This window comes from Scleropages formosus, chromosome 6 (genome assembly GCF_900964775.1).
Source record: "Scleropages formosus chromosome 6, fSclFor1.1, whole genome shotgun sequence".
Classification (NCBI taxonomy): Eukaryota; Metazoa; Chordata; class Actinopteri; order Osteoglossiformes; family Osteoglossidae; genus Scleropages; species Scleropages formosus.
The window spans coordinates 22804359-22824433 of NC_041811.1; positions in this window are offsets into that span (position 1 = coordinate 22804359).

A 20075-nucleotide genomic window follows, 5' to 3' on the forward strand; every position below is an offset into this window, starting at 1 on the left:
AAATGCTCATCTGTACTCTAATCTGCACAAACTATTCTTTGTGGTAATTAATGCTGAACACTCAAATGTGTATGAAAATATTACACTCATCTCCTGCATTTTAGGATTGAATTTTTCTGAATTTTATAGTGAAGGATGGTATAGTTGCAAATGGCTGAACAAGTTTCTTCTTTAGATGATACGTTTAGCAGACTGATGTCTAGCATTTCTCACCACTCTCTTGCAATGTCTTTTCAGTTTTCACAGTGTGGCATTATAGCACTCACAGTCCCAGACCATATACAGAAGACAACCAAATCACCATTAATAAAAGGCATGAAAATTGGTCATGCATGCAATTTTAAGGTAGTGTGCATCCAATTCAAAGTTTAGAGATGAACATTTAAACAATATTTTTATGTGCAGAATTAATTTTTAAAATAAAGTCACTGTAAGTTTCCAATGCAAAAGTAAATGAGCAATTCATTTCTTTTAATGAAGAAAGATGAATTTATGGAATAGTTTTACCTATTCTTGGAAATAAAAAAAAAGAAAAGAAAAAATTCTCAGCTCAGAACACTATATTTTCTTGAAAAGCAGAACTGGCACATTTTTTTCTATCCTACAGACTGAACTTGTGACATCGATGGTGAACCTGGGTGCATGTGTCCCGCTTGTGATCTCACTCATTGTTTTTGATACAAAACAAGCATCAAAATCAGGAAAGATGTGGACTGCACACAGTGCTGAACTGCCCTTCTGCTTAGACTGAACAGTAACAAGGGCTTGATATCAGCTGGATACTTAAGCAGAAAACACCCTGCACACTTTGGAGAAGAAATTTCCAAATTTCTTTGACAAAAAGGTGCATCCAGGTGCTAAGAGGGGCAGTGGCATCAAACGGGAGGGGAATATTTAGGGGATGAGGTCAGTTTCGGGCATGTCCCTCCTAACCCAAAGCATCAAATACAAACTAGAGAACGAAAATATCTATAACACTGTTGTTATTGCTTTTTCCATTAATATTCTTCATATTCTTTGAGTCAGCAACAACTTGTCTTACATATGTCATATTCAGGTACTGTGGTCAGCAGATTGGTGAACTGGCAGAATCAAATTGAGCTTAAGACACCCCTGGGGAAGAACTGTGAGCATAACTGAGTCATTGCAGAAGTGGCTAAATTAAAGTAACACCTAACAACTTACAGTTAAAAAAAAAATAAGAGAATGTGCTCAAAATGTGAAAAGCATAGACCTTCAAATGTAAATCTGCGAATGAGGAGTGAGGTCATTTTAGCTTGGTTATATTTAGTTTACATGGCACTTACTGTTTTTAAATGAGAAACGATAGCTTGAATAAAACTTTTCCACAATAGATTAGTAAATATTTAAGAAAGAAATGGAAAGAGTAGAAGTAATTTTCTCAGAATCATAAGAATGGTGACTCAGAAGGTTATAAATCAGCCTTCTGTAAAATCAGCTGTAAAGTTAAATGTTTTGGCTATTAGAGCACATAATGTATAATATATTTGAGTGTTTGGAAAGCCCTATGATTAATTGCTGCATGAGGGTCCTGTCTGAAAGCTAAGCGGTTTGGGAATAAAAGGGAAAGTCTTTCAAAGAATTCACAAATAATTTCAATGACAGACACAAAGAAAATCAGTTTTGTCCTGTGCAGCTTCCCTAGTGCTTGAACTTTGCGCCTCTTTACATATATAAAAATAATACGGAAGTACTCTTGAGCAAGGTATTTACCCTGGATTGATCGAGTAAAAATTACCCAGCTGTATAAATGGGTAAATCATTGTAAGCAGCCGAGTGTTGCGAGTTATTTTGGAGAAAAGAGTCGGTTAAATACAGTTCAATCCAGATTTTATAATTGTGGAATACATATGGCAATGCACGCAGAATAAAAGGCTGGATGTCGGTTAAGACCCTGCAAAAAAAGGAATGATGAAGAACTAGAGAAGTCAAATGAATAACCAAACAAGCCACAACAATCACTGATGTGTGACTAAAGTACACAGCCCCCTCAGTCATAGTTAAGGGGAATCTGATCAGTTGTACCAGTCTTTAAATCAGTAACAGGAAGTGTATCGGACGGTCTGTTTCGCCGTACATTCCACGAACAGAACGAAAGAAAACACCAGTTGGAGCTGGTTAAAGACACGCACCAAAGTGACTTTAGAAAGCCTCTCTTTAGCAGGGAGTTTTAAGGCAACTTGGATTTATGATGAATAACTAATACAACTAATCCACTGGACTCCCCAACTCCACGTAGCAATAAGCAGGACAGTTGGCAAATAAACCAAGATGGGCTCACGAGTCTGTTTTTGTCCTTACGCTTATGTCCTCGTGCGCTCAGGAGAAGGTGAATCTCCGTGGGCCTCAAGCAGCAGAGCAGCGACGCGTGATGGAGAGAGTGCCTGCGGGTCGCGCTCATGCGGAACACATGACTCAGCGGGAGAACAGGAGCCACGGGACAGGGCGACGAACGCGAGTCCTATTAAGTTCTAAGAGCGGCCCCTCCCAAGGTGCCTGGTGCTGATGACATATTTTCATTCCTTCCAGCTGCACCACTGTCATTTCTTACATTAGCAAAGAGTGGATCTTCTCGCCTCGAGTGAACGGTCAAAGAACGTACAGCAAAGCACTCTTCCTGTTTTAGCCAATCAATTAAATAGAAAAACGGAAAATACACTACCTTTATAGGATATTGCTGTGATTTTCTTATGCCGTTGCACTTAAGAATACATTTGATGATTTCGCTGCTACATGGTGGTTGAGAGCGGAGCCTCTTGTATGTGGCGGACCTCACATTTGACACTGTGGAGTTAGATGGTAAGAGAAAGGTAAAGGAAGTGGGTGTTTTTCTTTTCTTAAATAGTGATGTTAATGAGCTGTTCTAGTGTATACTGTCAATTTCTGTACCGTTGGTAATTAGTGTTACTGATTGCTGTTAATTTGTGCCTTTCGTTGTAATGTTTAATTGACGTCACTCGGTGCCTGCTGCTGCATTTCAGGTTCCCCTTCGGTTCCTGGCAGTTTTTGCCGGTGACGCAAAGTGTTAATGCCTATTTTGCAAACGGCGTTTCACTTGCATATGAGTATGCAATGAATTCCCTGAATCCTCAGTCACCATAACTAACAGGTGTAGTGTGGTTTTTGTGACACTGTCTACTTTTCAGGTAGTAATTCGTATAAGAGGGAAATTGCTGTCAGATTGCTTTTTTATTCTCATTATATGTTTTTTTTAATATTGAATTTCAGTCACATTCTGAATTATATGCAGAAACACCACATTTTGTTATATTCCGATGTCCTGATTCCTATGCAGTGCACACCCTGTCAGAAAGCAGGCCATGAAACAGCAAAATGCATTCGCTGTTTGTGCACAGCGAACAGGGAGGCATCTCTCCTTGTCAACTGCATCTTGACACCGTGTGACAAAATGCCTGTTCCAGACTTCCCCGAACCCCGAGGTAGCAAAGATTGACATATCTTCATTTGCCGGACAAAGAGGTCGTTGGCCCAGTGTGTGCCAGCAGCGACCTGCCTTCATCCAGGACTGTACATTCTGGTCTCCTAGTGTGTCACCGGGTACATGTGCCCAAGTGATGTTCCAGCCCCAGGCTCTCCTAATGCACTAGTGCATGGGAATGCATCCCTCTTTGGCTCATTAATAATGCAGTGGACGGGATAGCCCATATGTTGCAGAGCAGAGGCTGCACCAGTTCTCCGTGCTCTTTCAGCGCACCACACAAACACTGAGCAATTGCTTGGAATTCCACTAAACTTCATGTGATTTCAATTGCCCTCATAAATTTTCTGCAGAAGCCACATGTAGTAAAATAAACTCTGCAACCCTGATGGCTTTTTACTGAAAAGGGATACATGGAAAAACAAATGTAGTAGAATTTGAATGCCCATTTGTAACTGATCAGGGGTGAATGTAATAGCTTATTTTTTATTGCCTGACCATTTGCACAGCACACAATTTCAGAACAAAAAGGGCTCTGAAAGTTCTGCTGATAAAAAGCAGCAGGAATTCTCGTATGGCAGTTATAAAACTAAACAGGAATCCTTCTGTACCCTTTACAAACATACTTAATCTAATATAATTTATCCCAGTGATGAGATTAAAACTGTATGTTGCTCTGGACAAAAGAATTTAATATAATAATTAAGAATAAGAATTACCCTGTGACGGACTGGCTTCCAATCCTGGGTGTACCATGACCAGGCTGGTGCTCCATGCATCTGGGCTAAGCTCCAGACCATCTTGTCCCTGACTGTGAGAAGCAGTTAAGCAAAGTGAATGACTGAGTGAATGACAGGATCAGAAATAAGTGCAAAGTCTTGAAACATTTTTAAATGCGATTGCCTTAAGCTTTGAAATTGAAAATGCTGTGAAGGTTATTTTTTAATTATGATTTAAAATGCTGTGTGGAGCATAGAGAGCCGTGACTAATAACGCTAAGGTGAAGAAGATAGCAGGTGTTTTTATTGTCGTGCATCCAGTGCTGAATTCAGCATCCTCCTCAATCCTCTTAGTGCTTTATAAGGAATTAAGACAGCTTCATGATGTAAACCCTCAGCCCTTGTTCAGAGAAATATGTTAGAAAGACTGTGGAGAAGCAAACACTGTCGACATGTAGTTCAGCCTAATAAGACAGCCAACAGGAGTCTACAGACACACTAATAGCTATTGTGTTGCCCAATATCATTGCACAGAAAGAAACAAGACAGTGACACCCCTTCAATCACTGGTGTGTCATTAGAAGAATGAACATCTGCTCTCTATAAGCAACATCTGCACCATTCCAACTCTAATAGCATTTAAACTCACCATCAGGCCCACGCGAATGTCTCTAACCTTCAGGTTCTTGGAAGCCTGGGTTCAGGATGTCCCGCCATTCTTTGATCCTGTGGAAGAAATTGCTAGTTCATGTTCACCATAAAAGAAAAAAAAAACCTTTAACACTTGATAATGACCAGTATTCCTTAAGACTGAGCACTTCAAGGTAGGTGAGAAATTGGAAATGTTCGTACAGAGCATGGCTTTACACATTCAAGGATGGGAAGAGTGCAGTGTAAAATAATATCGATATTTATCTGACACTTTTCTCCAAAGCAGCCTTCTGTCACGCGGAGCACAGGGAGCCAAGGACAGCTGAACCCAAGTGCAGTGTTGTTCGTCAGAAGTTGAGGGAATAGGCGAGTTCTCAAAACCAGGAACAGGCGAAGGGTCGGTCGATCGGCGAACAGGACAGGAACGAGGATCCATGGACGTGGTCGGAGAACGAAGCAAGGAGTCAAAAAATCGGAGATCATGAATAGAGTTAGAGTGTGTGTAGTAATGTGAGGAAGGGCGGTTGTCCTAAATGAGATTCCACAACAGTACAGGAGCTGAAGAGGTTCTTTATAGAGTGAGCAATTACTGAGGAGCTAGTGCAGAGTCAGGTGTTGTCACTTAAGTTGTGGACATGACACCTACAGTGTTAGGGTCACATTTATTACAGGCTTACAATGATCTGCTCACTGGGGCAATTTTACAGAAGCACTTTAGGGTAAGTACCCTCCTCAGGGGTACTACAGCTGGAGAGAGGGATTGAACCTACAATCTTTGGCACTAAAGGCAGAAGAACTAACCAATCTGCTACCAGCTGTCTGGAGTCAAATGTGAACATTTTACAGCTGATTCCTATTCAAGTACATATATCCAAAAATATGATCAGGCTTAAAATGAGTTATTTCACAAAAAAGATTCGAATTAGCCTTAAAATTAAAGTTAGTTCCCCCTTCTGGGTGAACAAATGCTACAGTTCCATTCAGTTCCTGGGGCATGTTGTCAGATCAGTTGAGGACAGGTGTGCTGTTATCTCAGGTGGGCATCAGAGCTTTCACCCCTGGGGTCATGACACAGTGGACCCTAGGTTAAGAACACATCCTTTACATAAATAAACTTAAACATAAAAAATATGTTAATGCACTTTAATAAGATAATAAAAAATCCTAGCAATTTAAAAACTGTATGGACATGTAGTAAATGGAAAAAAAACAGAAAATTCATCTTAAAAAAAGTCCAGAATTTCAGCGGGACAGAAAAAACTAGTATGGTATATATTCTTGGAAGTGAACTCTTCAGCAAATGTATTCGACGTGATTTGGATTTCAACACATAAAGAGCTCAGTGAAGAAGCTGTCCCACGCTCACATTGTGCGCACCTTGGTTAAGTGGAAGTTGTGTGCTGCTCCTCCGGATTCTGCACTAATTAAATTTTAATAGAGCCCCTGTGGCTGTGTGGGTGGTCTCAACGCTATTGAGAGCTGAAAATTTGCACGCTTAATGAGGCAACAACGACAACCAGTCCAGGAAGCAGAGCAAAGAAGTACTTGTGTGCATCAAAGTAGCCCTTCATCACCTTGTCTTCCCGGGACCAGCATAAATGCTGTTATTCCATTACATTTTCCCCTTTAGCATCCAAACAATACAATAGAAAAATATTTCTCTAAAGAAACCTCCCTTGCAAATATGCAAAACAGCACCCAAAATAGTTCAGAACTTGGGACCTGCTTTTAAATTCCAACCCAGTCAAAGTATATCTTATATCCATGCCCAAACACATCCCACGGTGCAGCCAAAGGTACAGGTTTCAGGAGGAATTGTGTCCCCAGACCCATTTCAACCTGCCATTATAGACAGAATATTAAATTTCCTGACCACCCCTCATTTATAGTGTCTCCAATAACTCACACCGCTCAAAGGAAAAGTGATCAGCTGAGTGCAGAGCTGATACTGTCAGCCCGAACGAAGCAGCCAGAGAAGCAGCCAGTATCCTGCGAGGTCCCCTGGACCCCTAATAAACTCACCTACGAAGAGCTTAATGAGCTCAACACTCCATTACGTCGGAATTGAAGCGCTTGATCTTCACATGCCTGTGCGCGAATAAATCTCAGTTGAAAAATCCATGGGTGAATAAAACAACTCAAATCAAACTCTAGCATCCAAAGTCAGATCCAAGGTACTATGCATCATTGATGGCATGAATTACATGAAAAATGCTATTTATTTATAGATGAAGGAGTCTAATACATGAGGGGGGTGCGGTGGCGCAGTGGGTTGGACCACGGTCCTGCTGTCTGGTGGGTCTGGGGTTCGAGTCCCGCTTGGGGTGCCTTGCAACGGACTGGCGTCCCGTCCTAGGTGTGTCCCCTCCCCCTCCAGCCTTACGCCCTGTGTTGCCGGGTAGGCTCCGGTTCCCCGTGACCCCGTATGGGACAAGCGGTTCTGAAAATGTGTGTGTGTGTGTGTGTGTGTGTGTGTGTGTGAGTGAGTCTAATACACACACCACCACCAGAGGCCAGCTAGACCCATGTTTGCTGTTAGTTGTGAGGATCTACCTGTCTTTTTTTGAAAGGTGTGTTTTGAATTCAGTTGAGACATGATGAGTATGTGTCATTTCATGCAGGTACTGACTTTTGTAATGGTATGTTTGTGGTACACTAGGGGGCGCGGTGGCGTGGTGGCGCGGTGGTGCAGTGGGTTGGACCGGGTCCTGCTCTCCGGTGGGTCTGGGGTTTGAGTCCCGCTTGGGGTGCCTTGCGACAGACTGGCGTCCCATCCTGGGTGTATCCCCTCCCCCTTCGGCCTTACGCCCTGAGTTGCTGGGTCAGGCTCCGGTTCCCCGCAACCCCGTATGGGACAAGTGGTTCAGAAAGTGTGTGTGTGTGTGTGTGTGTGTGTGTGTTTGTGCTACAAGGAAAATCTCATTATTCATCAGACAATACACAATATAAAAAGCATCAGTATGCTGACTACACACACAGTTTCAGAACCGCTTGTCCCATATGGGGTCACGGGGAACCAGAGCCTACCCGGCAACACAGGGCGTAAGGCCGGAGGGGGAGGGGACACACCCAGGACGGGACGCCAGTCCATCACAAGGCACCCCAAGCGGGACTCAAACCCCAGACCTACCGGAGAGCAGGACTGTGGTCCAACCTACTGCGCCACTGCACCCCAGGTATGCTGACTAAAGCATGTGAATTATTGCTGTACAGTGGCATCATCTACTGTATCAAACCTTTCTTAAATAAGCTGCAGTCTGCAAGGGATTGAGAGAACCTCACTCTTTCGACTGTTTTTCAGTTTGCTATATCTAACGTATTACGAGAGAACACTTTGCCTTACTGTTCACACCTTACTACTGAGCTTTATCATTAAGTTATTCCACATGTCAGACACAGAGCAGTAGGCTCAAAATAGTTAGCATATCCTTTATCAAAACGGTTACTGATTATATTTGCACTGAATTTTATCGTGATAGTGGAACTGCATAAAATTACACTGACAATGACTGCAGTCCCACGGGGTTCTGAATATGCATGCAGTTAACTTAATTGTACAATCAACACTTTTTCCAGAAGTTAAATGCAATCAAATGCTAAAGAAAAATGTATTATTTATAAGGACACTGCAATATCAGTAAGAAAACAATGTGAGAGGAATTAGACAATGCATCAGTAGTTAATAAGCAATGAATAAAATACAGTTTCCTCTTGATTACTTTGGTAATGGCAGAGCATGCAGGGTAGAGACGTGCTCATAAAAAGATTAAACTTTCTGATATTTATTCTTGTAGCATATTTTCAGCATCACTCACCACTGCTTTATTGGATCTAACTTTAACAGTTGCAAATGTAAAACTGCAATACGTTAGTGCACTTCCACTTCACTTGTGGACGGGCTTCAGATAAATTTTATCATACTGATTTTTGGTTCCGTAAATTGGAGATTGGGTATAAGATAGAGAGAGTTCGTAAATTGAGGGATGCCTGTATTTAATGGCTATCAAAGCAAGCATCTCAACTAGCTGCTCTAGTTGGATAGTTGCTCGCTCTTATTCAAATATATCCTTAGAGTTCGAATAGCCTATACTGATAAAATGTGTTGAGGCAGAGAACACTTTATATTTTATGTAGCCCTGCGCATTGTCCCGTGTTGCACCACGCTCTCCGGAAAAATAACATTTCGTTCTACATATACAATCAAAAACACTTGATCTTGATCTTGAATGCTGCGAACAGGATAGCAGTCCACCGGCCACACGCACCTCAGGTTATTCAACAGCGAGACAGCAGTTCACTTGAACACCACGTCTTTGGAATGACACTCACAAGAAAGCTAGACACAAGAGAGCATACAAATTGTACATGTGCAGCCAAAGCTGGGCGGGTATTCAAACCCACAGCCCTCGAACTGGAAGACACCGGTGCTACCTGCCAACAAATCACGAGTGAAAATGTATACAACAAATAGTAAAAAACATACCAGTCTATCTACAGCATATATTATATATTATCATTTCCAGTGTCTTTTGCAAGGACTGGGCTACTATACAAAGATCTGGAATATGCCATCTGGTAGTAATCCCACACAAAAAAAAACAATCATTTGATAAGAATTCAAGATTTTATCTCAGTCCGTGACGGTCGAGGCAGACATTTGCGCACAATGTGCAATCTACACCCTGATGATATAGTTCAAACTCAGCTGCAGGAAAGAGAGCATCGCAGACAGGTTCTGCTTTGCACGCAGCATCTGCAGCGCAGTCCTCGGATTCATCCGGCTCACCAACGAGAAAGATCATCTCCAGGCTGATGACGACAATTAGGCTTTAATTCCTCTAAATGCTGCCCTCTGCATGATGCATGAAGGTGGTGGGAGCAAAGCCAGGTTAATGTGACTAGAATGTGTCTGAGGACAGGTAATGGGTAAGTGTAGAAAAAGGCTAAAAATGATCAGGGTAATTTATGTGCAGAAGAAAATGTTTTACCTATTAAGTTTAGAAGAAGTATTACAGATCCCAGTTCTCCCCAGATCAGATGCAAATTTGTATATTAATCAGGAGTTTTAACAAACATTCTCCTCCTGCTCTTTTGACAATTAAACTCAATGCACCTTATTATGAGATTAACAAATTTATTACAGTTAAGGTGTAAACATCCTTGACATAAAAAAAATGATAAATAAATTTTCAGCTTTATTTTGCTTTGTTTTCCAAATTTTATGAATCCCTGCAATGTTTCTCCCTGTATATGCTTACATAGTATATTTTTGATGAAAACAATCAAAAAGCAATATTGCAGGGCATCGTTATTCTAATTTTGTTACCATAAAACACAAACCTGTTCACACTGTACCTAAACTTTAATCCGCAACTATAATCTATTTCCCTTTGCACCAGGCACTCGAGTTCAGGGAATTTGAACGTAACCTTTTAAAATGGGATTTATAGACCTTGCCAGCTGTGATCAGTGCTGGAGTCCATTACATCTTTGGATATGCGTGGGGTCACTGAAGTTAAAGGCTCTAAAAATCAGTCGGCTGGTTCCCCTGGTGAATTATTTACTCTGCAACAGAGTTCTACGAAGTCTCCTTCTGTGCACCAAACTCAACTATCAACAGAAAGAACAAACATCTGAAAACTGTTATCGACAATATCATGCAAGAGCACAGTTAATAATAGTCACCTGAGCAGTGGGTAAGGACTTATATCAGTAAACTGTAATTTTACCCTAACGTGCTATCAAAGTTTGTCCTTCATCACACCACTTTCCTGTTTAGAAAGCAGACAGAACAGTCGTGTGAGTGACGTCTCCACATGGGTGCATTCATAGAGAGCTGCTTCCATATTCCTCTACCTTATTTGTCATTATGTAGAAACAAAGTATGCTTGCAACACTGGCGACAGGAAGGATCTCATTCATAAAACACTTCACCTCTGCTGCTTTTTTCTGAGCAATTTATTTATCCTGGACTACGAAGGGAAAAAAAAAAAGTTTCGTGACAAGATCACATTGCCATATGGAATTAGGTAAAAACATGATTGCAGTTTCTCTTTTATACTGTATTTGATACTTGATCATTTTAACTCTTCCTATTACTGTTTTTTGCCTCAAGCCCTTTTCATTTATCAGCATTTAAATGTAAAAAGCAAAAAATGAATATAACACTGTAATGTAGCAATGTTAAAAACTTAGATATAGAGGGGATGAAAAACATATTAACTGCAATGTATTCACTGGATTTGCAGTTCAGATCCTCTAACAGAGCAATGTCCCTTGTTATGTTTTTGCTATCTGAAAATAGACCATGACACATTTGAAGGAAATTATCACGTTCAAATAATTAAAATGTGAGCGTGGGAACCATCATATTTTTATTTAGTTACTTCCTTCTGTCTATATAACAAATGCAACCTTGTGTTCTACCTTATGTAAACAGTAAAATAAAAGTAAAATATGGATGGTTTATTAAGTAAATTAAAGTTAGTGTATATAAATACCTCTGATCTCCTCCCTTGGGCCTCTTACATTACATGCAAACATTGCTGGATATACACACACACACACATTTTCAGAACCGCTTGTCCCATACGGGGTCGCGGGGAACCGGAGCCTACCCGGCAACACAGGGCGTAAGGCCGGAGGGGGAGGGGACACACCCAGGACGGGACGCCAGTCCATCGCAAGGCACCCCAAGCGGGACTTGAACCCCAGACCCACCGGAGAGCAGGATCGTGGTCCAACCCACTGCGCCACCGCAGCTCCCCATTGCTGGATATAATACAATGAAAAAAATTTTTCTTAAGTCAGATTCCAGTCTTGAAGACAGGCTGGACACCAAACCCAACGAGAAATGAATCTTTCGTTTTTTCAGAGTTGGAAACTATGTCTTTCACTGTAAAATAAATCAGTCATTCCTAGTTTAAATAATTATTGCTGCCTTCTCAGAGATAGTATTTCATTCAGGGTAAGAGATGCATAGTATGTCACTGAAACAAAGCTGAACCATTTGACAGAACCTTGTGATGGCTGCGGCAATAGGTGGGCATATTTACATTTATTCATTTAGCTGACGCTTTTCGCCAAAGCGACTTACAATGTTAAGGTTACACTTATTTACCCATTTATACAGCTGGGTAATTTTTACTGGAGCAATTCAGGGTAAGTACCTTGCTCAAGGGCACTACAGCTGGAGGTGAGGCTCGAACCTGCAACCTTTGGGTCCAAAGGCAGTCGCTATTTCAGTGACGCACACAAAATCAAAAGCCATTTATCATACCTTTGATAAGTGATGTGGCCCAATGAACAAGTGCAGAGCTACAGATCCTCCAGCCTGCAGATTAAGGTAATTTGAATAAATGACAATGTTTGGACGCAGGCAGCCGGTGACCTTGCCACTGATTTCTCGTAGCTCGCTGAAACAGGGCACCTGTTCCTGGTACATGCTCGCCTGCATCCAATTAAAACCCCAGAGTGCAGGAACAGATGTAATTACTCCCTGTAACATTAAGACGTAATCCGTTTATTTACTCATAATCAACTCGTCTGTGGTAATATTTACCGGTGCTGCTTGTTGCTCGTGGGATGCAGCATACAGGAAAATCCTTTCCTCAAGATTGTGATACGAGCCACACAAATAATTAAGCTTTCAAGTAAAAAAACATGTTTCCACTGAACTTAGTGACTCACATCAGCCACAGGTGGGTCAGATGTACAAGTGGAACATTTTTCAGAAGGATGGGTAGTTCTGGGCTTTGGAACTCACACACAGTCTGAGACTGCTCATCCCAGGCAGCAATCACAGCAAACCGGAGCCCGACCTGGAAACATAGGGTGCAAGCTTGGAGGTGACAGACCTCAGATGGGACACCAGTCCATCACAAGGCACCCCAAGCAGGACTTGAACCCCAGACCCATGAAAAAGCAGGAGCCGGCCAAGCCCGCTGAGCCACCGCCCCCCAGCTTTGGGGCTGAATGTGATTTTCAATACCACTCAGTCTGTGGGGTTTCTGCACTTGGGCTTCCTACTGGTGCTCCAGGTTCCTCACACAGCCCTCACTGTTTCAGGTGAATGTCACTCTAAATTGTCCTTTTTGTGTATCTATGAGTTAATGAGTGTGAATGAATGTAGTATGCCCTGCCTTTCCAGGATAGGCTCCGGACCACCGCTCCCCAGCATTGAACAGTTGGTGATGGATGGGTGGATGAATGGATAAAACTCAAATCAAAAATTTTAAATGAAAATGGCATCTTATTCACGGAGTTTTACTTTTTGGTTTTATATATGAACACTTTAAATGGCAGTTTCAAATGGCAATGCTTCAAAGCTAATTTTGTTATGATAAGGGGTCACTGGAACTCCTCTGAAATAAATTCATCCAGTGTTCTTTGCCAAAGCCTTATCTTATCATGCACCTCGACCTTTTTCTTTTGCGGCAAAACCTCAGTCTAAGAAGGGGATGGAAATGTGTACAATTAAGAGGGAATGGACCAGATGTAGGGGGTGCGGTGGCGCAGTGGGTTGGACCACAGTCCTACTCTCCAGTGGGTCTGGGGTTCGAGTCCCGCTTGGGGTGCCTTGCGGCGGACTGGCGTCCCGTCCTGGGTGTGTCCCCTCCCCCTCCGGCCTTACGCCCTGTGTTGCCGGGTTAGGCTCCGGTTCCCCGTGACCCCGTAAGGGACAAGCGGTTCTGAAAATGTGTGTGTGTGTGGACCAGATGTATCTGCTTAACTGAACAATGAGAGGGACCCCTATTTTACCATAAAATAGACAAGCCAGTTCTTTCATATACAATGAATACTATTAACTGGGTAAGAGTTCTACTTGTTATCAATGTTTTCTTGCTAAGTGAGCTACAGTTCTGCACATTGTAACAGCAGGGTATTGTACTGGAGCCAATCAGGTTAAGAGTCTCTACTTTGAAATGTAGGGGCTCATTGCGGACTCCAGCTGTCAACCTTTAAGTTACCAGTTGATGTCTTCAACCACTACACTACCTGCTGCTCTAAAACCCAATACAATGATTACCATTATGTACGTTAAACATTTTAAAATTATTTTTGGGTGAAATGTTGTTCAGGGGGTCCGGTGGTGCAGTGGGTTTGACCTGTGCCTGCTCTCTGGCAGGTCTGGGGTTTGAGTCCTGCTTGGGGTGCCTTGCGAGGGACTGGCATCCCATCCTGGCTGTCTCCTCCCCCTCCAGCCTTGCTCACTGAGTTGCTGGGTTAGGCTCTGGTTCACCGCGACCCCACTTGGGACGAGTGTGTGAAAATGTTGTTCTCAAAAGGAAGCCAAGGCTACATCTTTATTCAGTTGTTCTGTGATTTATCAAGGCTCAGTTAGCTGGGACAGGTATTAATTTTGTTCTCACAGTCTAAGAGTACAGTTTTAATTTCCAAAGCATTGTTCCTTGCTCGAACTGATAGTACATCATCATCATATGATCCTATCAGCTAGTGGGCGACAATTCCAGTGTGAGTATTCCTGACCCGGAGTTACAGGACCTGGGACCTCTCCTTGGGGCTGTCTGTCATCCCAGTGTGTCTGGGAGAGCTGCACCCAAGTGACAGGACATGCCCTGCCAAGGAAGGCCTGCCTCTGCGACATTTGGCTGTCAGAACAAACACCTCACACATCTTCTAAGCAAATCAAGAAGCAACACGAATAGAACATAAATGCAAGCTGATTATTTTCCATTTGCATGAAGAACTACTATAAGGCTTGGTTGCAGGCTTCGGTGTTGTATGAGGAAGGAAACTCAGCTGGAAAGGGGTAAATATGGCCACACACTTCAAAGTATAGTTTTGCTGGGATTTTCTTGAACAGATTTTTCAGCATACCAGTAACACAGCATGACATCACTGTTATTTATGCAAATACACACACACACACATTTTCAGAACCGCTTGTCTCGTACGGGGTCACGGAGCCTACCCGGCAACACAGGGCATAAGGCCCAAGGGGGAAGGGGACACACCCAGGACGGGATGCCAGTCCGTCGCAAGGTACCCCAAGCGGGACTCGAACCCCAGACCCACCGGACAGCAGGACTGCGGTCCAACCCACTGCGCCACTGCGCCACCGCGCCACCCCCATTTTATGCAAATATGGTGAAATAAATAATACAAATATTAAAATTTGTTTTGATATCACTTTTACAACTAGTAGGTATTTAGTGCCCCTTGACAGAGCAATTTGGATAATAAAATATTGAAGGAATTTTTAAAAATCTGTTTATTTTTACACTTTTCTTAAAATTGTGTATTATTCAGAAGGAGCAAAACAATACTAGATGAGATCAAATAAAATTAGAGTCTTATTTCATACTTTTGTGGATTATTATGGGACCACATAGCTCCATCACAGTTTAAGGACTTCTGCTTAGATTTCACTATTCAAACTTTGAAAGGGCTAAAGCTGAACTGACCCCAGAATTTTACACACACACACACTTTCTGAACCACTTGTCCCATACAGGGTCGCAGGGAACCGGAGCCTAACCTGGCAACACAGGCCATAAGCCTGGAGGGGGAGGGGACACACCCAGAACAGGACACCAGTCCATCACAAGGCACCCCAAACAGGATTCAAACCCCAGACCCACAGGAGAGCAGGACCCAGTCCAACCCAGTGCACCACCGCGCACCCAGAACTGCATCACCTAAATAAATAAACATAATACAACTTATATATTTGTTCCATGATTGTACAGCCTTCTACTATAGTTGCACTTGACCCTGGTCTGAACGAAAACTAATATTTCTCTTTCAGAACAGCGTGGAATTTTCATACATTCTGGGAAGATTTTTGGTTTCATTCATAAGAATTCTTTCCTTTTAATATACCCATTTCCCAAAAGCATGAAGAAAATTGCAAACATATGGGAAGAACTTTAACATGTGGTTTTCCTTTCTTTAGGTTTAGACACGTATGACAGAATATTAAACTGGGAAGGTTAAATATCTTGCATACATATTACTCAAATTTCCTCACCCTTTTCATTTCATTCTTTACAACATGTCTATTCTCTGAATGAAATAACTGTAAAGAAAATTAAGGGACCATGAATAACTTAGTATAATTTCAAAGAATTACAGCTTCTATATTGTATGTTACACATTATGTAAAATATTTGATGAAAAAATGCATTTAGATTTGGGGGTGTGGTGGTGCAGCGGGTTTGGCCTGTGCTTGCTTTCTGCTGGGTCTGAGGTTCAGGTCCTGCTTGGGGTGCCTTGCAATGGACTGACGTCCCATCCTGGGTGTGCCCCCTCCCCCTCCAGCCTTGCGCCCTGTGTTGCTGAGTTAGGCTCGGGTTTACTGCAACCCCACTTGGGACAAGCGGTTCAAGTAGTGTGTGTGTGCATTTAGATTATAGCAAAATGTATTTTCCCAGAACATCAGTTTACTGTTGCAGTTCAGCACTGCACACTGTATTTGTACAAGTGTTAGAAGAGAAATTAGTACATTACTGACAGTATCTGCTTTCTTTTGCTCTCAGCTCACAATTCAGCAGACAGAATTTTATTACATACATTGTGTGGTGGTAAACCACAATACCTGTTTAAAAACAACTAAAATTTTGGTCAGAAATATTCACAGAGCCAGGTGTTTGTGCAACCATGCATGCTTGTGTCTACAGTGAATGGTAGTTTATGATGGGGAAAGAGAAAAAGGCATGGTGGGTGGGTGTGTGTGTGTGTGTGTGTGTGTGTGTGTGTGTGTGTGTGTGTGTGTGTGTGTGTGCAAGTTAAACCAATCACGTGGAATCACTAACATCAACCAAGAAAATCATGCTCAAGGTGACAACAGCAGAGCACTAAAGTTGTTGTGTTTTAATTACATTTCAGAGCAAGACGAAAACATTCCCATGTTGTTTCTTAAACTGAAATCGAGAAACACTTCATTGCAAATATGCCCTGTGGATAGGAACTGCATGTATTAATTACAAGCCATGTGAGCAAAAGAACCACTCATCAGACACATTAAGTAGAGTAAGCAGCGTTCGGCTAAAAACCCAATACACATCAGACTAATGTACACCAGCCATGGAGTAACGGAGTGTAACTCGTTGGGAAATGCTGACAGTTATGATTGTGTCTCCTTGTGACACACGCAACCCCATAATCGCCCACTTCAGAAAGAAAGGCAGACGGCAAATGTGGCAATGCAAAGTTTAAACAATGCTATCAAAGCTTTTTCTATGATATGCATCCAGAGTTATGGAAGGTATAAACTGAACTGCGATAACCTTCATATGAATTACTGAGCAGATTGTTTACTTCGATAATGACAAGGTTTCGTGTCTAAGTTTCTCCTTGTGTTTTTTGATAAGTGGCACAGGCACCCACATGAATAGAGTGCTTCCAGAATATTCTGTCTGTCTAGTTTCTGGAAGGTACAGACTGAATTATTGAGTTATTAGTGAGTTTTTCAATGAGTTATTGAATATTGCTATACTGAGTTATTACTGACTTTCCCTTTCAGACTTTTCAAGAGAACATATGTTTCACATTACATGCCCAAAGTATGATAACTTCAGCCTTCTCACATGTGCTTCCAACGAGAGTTGTGGCTAGACTTCCCAAGAAAGTTTTCAGTGACTTCTAGGTCTTCACCACCAATACTAAAGCTTGCTATGGCTGTCATTACTTTAGCTTTAACTCTGTATGTCCTATACAACACATTTCCTACAAAGTCTCTATAGCCTACTTCAAATGGCTCACATCTTGTCCTTCAATCTTTGGGGCAACACTGCTCCATCAGTTCCTTATACTTCATCTCCTTCTCATTGGCCTCTTATATGCATTCCTCCCATGGAACTACAAGCTCCAACAAGACAACTTGCCTGGAATCCTCAGGTACTAGGACAATGTCCAGTCTTATTAATGTCTCTGTGATGGTGACTAAAAATCTAAATTGCCATCTAAAGTCAATCATCAAGTGATAGCCCTCCTGAAGCCTTTAACTGGCACTGTCCATACTACTTTTTTACCCTTCCTGATAAATGCTATGGCAGAACCTATGGAAATATCTGATGCGGAAATTCTCTCGGAGTTGTACTTAATTAAACAGTATCTTACAGCGTTTTATAACATTTGAACTGCAGAGCAGCAAGCAGACTAGTGATTAGGGCTGTGGCCTTGAAATCTGAAAGTCTCATTTCAAATCCCACCTCTGCTGCGGTAAACCTTGATCAAGGTAACTGCCCCACATTGCTCCAGTTAGCATATCTTGCTGTATAAATTGGTTAATTGTTGTATAGTTGCTATCTTGCAATGGACTGGGGTCCCATCCAGGGTGTACCACCCTCAGCCTTGTACACAGTGATCCCAGGATAGGCACAGGACCCCTGCAACCCTACCTTGAACAAGCGGTTAATGAAAATGGATGGATGGTTGTAAAGTTACTTATCTAACCTCTAACCTTAACCATTACTACTGTATAGGGTATATTCACTCACAATTACTCACACACACACACACACACATTGTCTGAAACCGTTTGTCCCATGTGGGGGCATGGGGAGCCAGAGTCTAACCCAGCAACACAGGATGTAGGGCTGGAGGTAGATGGGTTACACCCAGGACAGGATGCCAGTCCATCACAGGGCACCCCAAGCGGGACTCAAACCCCAGACCCACAGGAGAGCAGGACCAGGTCAAACCCACTGCGCCACCACAACCCCCACTCACATTTACTGCTTACTGTAATTCAGAGTTGTGGTGCTATAAGAGGATATCCCAGAACAAGAGACTAAGCTAAACAATGTAGACCCCAGATGGAATGCTAGTCCATCACAAGGTAGCCACACACACTACAGGGAGTTTAGAGTCACAAATCCACCTAAAAGACATGTGTTAGGACCATGAGAGGAAAACTCAGATAAACACGATGAGAACACGCCACAAATGCCACATAAACTGGGCAGGGATCAAAACTACTTCCAACTGCACAGACAAGGTATTGCAATGCTCCCACGCTACCCCACCTTGCCACCATGTTTAAATTCAACTTAATATTCACAATATAGCAATAACATAGCAATGAACTCCCTTGGTCCAGTTAACGTGAGTAAAGTGTGAATATTAAAACATTTCACACAATTTTAGTAGTTTCGGTTCAGTTCAGTTTCAAGTACAGTGAAGTGCTAAAGATCAGTATAAAGTTTATATTGAGCTATTTCATTTGTACCTGTGGTGTTTTTACGCTAAGAGTAAAGCACTTGGAGTTTGTATAAAGAAAGGTGCCAGCCAGGCTGTAGGGTGTAAGTTTAAATGTTTCTTAAACGCTATTGGTCAGTTCTTAGTTGAACGTTGTGATTTCACATAGGCTGCAGGATGGGGGCTTACCTGCCCTTTTTTTGGGTGAGAGAAAAAAGGTACCATAGAGACAAATGTGACACAAACTGCTGTTTCTTAAGAAATTCTTTTATGTTGCACTCAAAGCGTTCCAGTGCCGTGTTTCAGTAAAACCTTCCAAAGAACGGTGTACCTTCCCTTCAGACGCCACAGTACCCTTAGCTCTTTTTCTCTGTAGATGGAGCAGATGATATGCCGGACTAAATGCTCAAAAGTTACCATCAAATTTGGCTGCTATATTTTCTTTCCTCTCTTCTGCTATAGTGTTTTTGGTGGTAATTGTACACTGGTTCTAACAAAGAAGTTAATAAATTTCATAGCTTTCTGGCTGTGTTCTGGAAAACCGTAAATTCCATGGAAATCACTGTTCCAAATGACATGAGATATGGTACGTAGGCTTTCAGTGCTTACACCTAAGAAGATTGCCGTGCAAAAGCTGCTACAGTGGAGAATTAATAAATACGTAATGAGGTGACTCTAGGTGTAGGGTTTTCATGTTTGCAAATTTGTCTCCCCACCAACCTCACTCATGTTTTTAAACCTGAATATGCAAATATACATGTACAGTTTAAAAACATCTTTATGTGAAACAGATGGATTATTAATTGGTTTGCCATCACTAGGGCTATTTTTCATTTACTGCATTTATTGTTCGATTAAAGGTTATTTGCATAGATACTGAAGATTGCACTCAGTCTGTCTGCTGTCAGCATTAAAATCTGTTGGTTTGTTATGTTATTGATTTATAAACTGATGTCAGGCAAGCATTTCCTGAGCAATGCATATTTAGTCTTCTTGTGTCTTGTATCATTTTCTGTTTTGTCTTGTGCAGACAGATAAAAGCATATGGTGCAAGTTACAGAGTTAAGCCTCATGGGACATTT